Below are 2,748 nucleotides of genomic sequence, written 5' to 3'. Positions count from 1 at the left end.
TCTTAATGTCTGAATGTCCCACAAAAGCTATTATATTCCCACAGTTGGTGTCAGTGTTTGTATTCTTTACAGAAACTCTGCGTCCTTACAGGAAACTAAATTGTCGAACATTCCCGATGTAAAATGTGGCCATAGGTGTGTGAGTGTGGAGATGCAGAGTGCTGTATGTGCGTGTGTCTGGCATTTGAGTCTTTGCTCTTATTTTCGAGTCATGAAAGCTTCCAGATCTTTTTCAGGACTTCAAAGACTCGAGACCTTTCTGCAGACATCAAAGTTCCAACGTCTGTCCTCGGAGAGGTCTGCACATCTATAAACGTCACGTCTGTCAAGACACAATCGCTTGTTTTTTTTTTTGGCCTCCCCTTCAAACTGTGCCTATAGGATCGCTTGCTGAACCTGTTTTTAAAACTTTTCCAAATCTAACGTGTATACCCATCACAGTTGGAAGATGGATGGTGTGTGAGTGTTTTACAGCAGCCGACTTCTTCACCTGGGAAATGGACTTTCCATATGCAGCACTCAGAGGAGGTCAGGCCGCCTCTTTAATGACTCCCAGCCACAGACGGTGAAACCTAAGCCACTCTGGCTCTGTCTGGTGCTCGCTCTGATTTCCAGCAGCTGAATGGACCTCAGTGTAGCGTGAGCTTCAGGGGATTTGACTGAGTGTCGGGCTCTAGAATGAGCGACTTTTGGACGGTGACCAGCCTTTTCCTTCTTGTGAGCGATGTTCCAGCCTTCCATTAAAACCCCACGGAAGTGACTGCTCTACACATTTGTACCCCAACCCCCCCGAATCTAATGCTTTTTGCAGCTGTACGAGAGTGAATTTGTTTCCAGGATCAAATTGCGCTAGTTGAGGGGGTGGTGGTGGTGATGGGGGTGGTTGGGGGGGGTAAAAGCCTGGCTCCTTAAGGAGAAAATGGAATTTGAAGTCAGAGAGAAAAGATGCCTTGAAATTAAGGCAGAGGCAGTGGATGGAACTATGATTTAGCGGTCAAAAGGATTTCAGGCTCGCAATTACCTTTGCAAACATCTTCACAACAACTAGCTGAAGTGAAGTGACATCGGGACACTTTATCTGTGTGAATGAAAGGTCTCAGGGTGGTTTCCTTGTACTTTTCCAAAGCTTTTCATGCCTCCGCTCCGACGACATCCGTTGACAGAGGCATCTTACGTCTACAGGTTGTCTGTCAGTCATCACAATATCTGAAAAACACATAAAAAAAAAAGGATATATATTATTTGGCACAAACGTTCATTTGAAATCAGATTTGAAAGGTTAAAGGTCCAGATCACTATGACCTCATGTCATCCTCTTCTCATGAACCAGGAACTCCTGACTCAACACTCAATTGGACTTAGAGATGAACTTGGTGGTCAGAGGTCAAATTGACTGTGACCACTGTAACAATTTTGTCCATCTCTGAAGAATTCTTATGATAATTTATAAACTTCAAAGTCTTCACTACATTTATTACGTGTTCCTGGGCATGGATGTCATCTGCATGGACTGGTTGGCTGAGGCACCTAATAAATAACTTCAAGTTGTATGAACCACAGTTGTGATACTACTCCTATGAATACAATTCTAAGATTTTGATGTAAGAATGAGCTGTTGTTATACATAGAGCATGCATTTATTTCTCTACATAATGCTTTATTATATTGTACACATATACCTTTTCACTTTTAACTACTAAAACAGTCACAACAGTATTCAATGCGTTATTGTGATTCATTTTCAATTAATTGGCAGAGCCCTCTTTTATAGATTTTTACTGATCAGAAATTCCATTAATTACGTCTTAAAATAATGTCACTCTCTTATTCTCAATCAAAAAGCAAAGCCAGCTAATGTGAGGTCCTAGGGGTTCACCGATCGCAGCACGGGCAGACGAGAAGAAACATATCCTCAGGAAGAGAATGATTAGATGTCGAGAGACTCGTTGTGTATTTGGTTCTAATGGAACTTTCTCTATCGTTCCGCCACACCAACATGTAGTGTGCACAAGGTGAAAAAACTAGATCTGCTGCCTGGCTCATGGTTTATTCAAATCCCAGATTACTGTAATAAAGAATATACCATTTTAACTTTCTGTATATCGCCATGTAAGCTGTTTGCATTGTAAGGGATAGAGTAGGGTGGACCCCGCTTACACCTATCACATCTTTCATATGGTCGGTAGCGTTGAGTCATAAGAGAAGGCTGCTGTAAACATATATAAGAAAGAATGTATTTATGCTGGTATAGACATCATGTCTCTATGACCTTGAATATAAAGATGTGTTGAAAATACACAGATTGAATGACTCACTATAGGACCAGTCTTTTGATGCATCAAGGACACAGTTTCCACGACCCAGACATGACTCAACACACCGTAGTGTTGATGACATGACAGAGTCCATAAATGCTGAAGTCTTTTTTTTGTTATTTACTTGAATTACAGATTTCTAATTTTATCTCTATAGTGACAGATGTGTTGCCTCCGGATCTCCTCCGCCACACCTGAGCTGCACAAAGCGTCTCTTTTCTAGTTCCGCTCTACTACCACACGGGGTCGCCAGTGCCCACCAAGTGGCGCATTCATGCACATCAACCGATGTCCGGTAACAAGTTTCACTGTCATTCTTTTCATGCACAGGAGGGTGACGGTGTCGAGAGAGAAACATATTCAGAAGAAATGTGAAGACTTTTGGCAAAACTAAAAAGGCGATGTGGCTCTTCTGTTCGAGGACTTAGAGGGA

The sequence above is a fragment of the Limanda limanda genome, chromosome 5 (genome assembly GCF_963576545.1).
Source record: "Limanda limanda chromosome 5, fLimLim1.1, whole genome shotgun sequence".
NCBI lineage: Eukaryota > Metazoa > Chordata > Actinopteri > Pleuronectiformes > Pleuronectidae > Limanda > Limanda limanda.
This window is presented reverse-complemented; position numbering follows the sequence as displayed.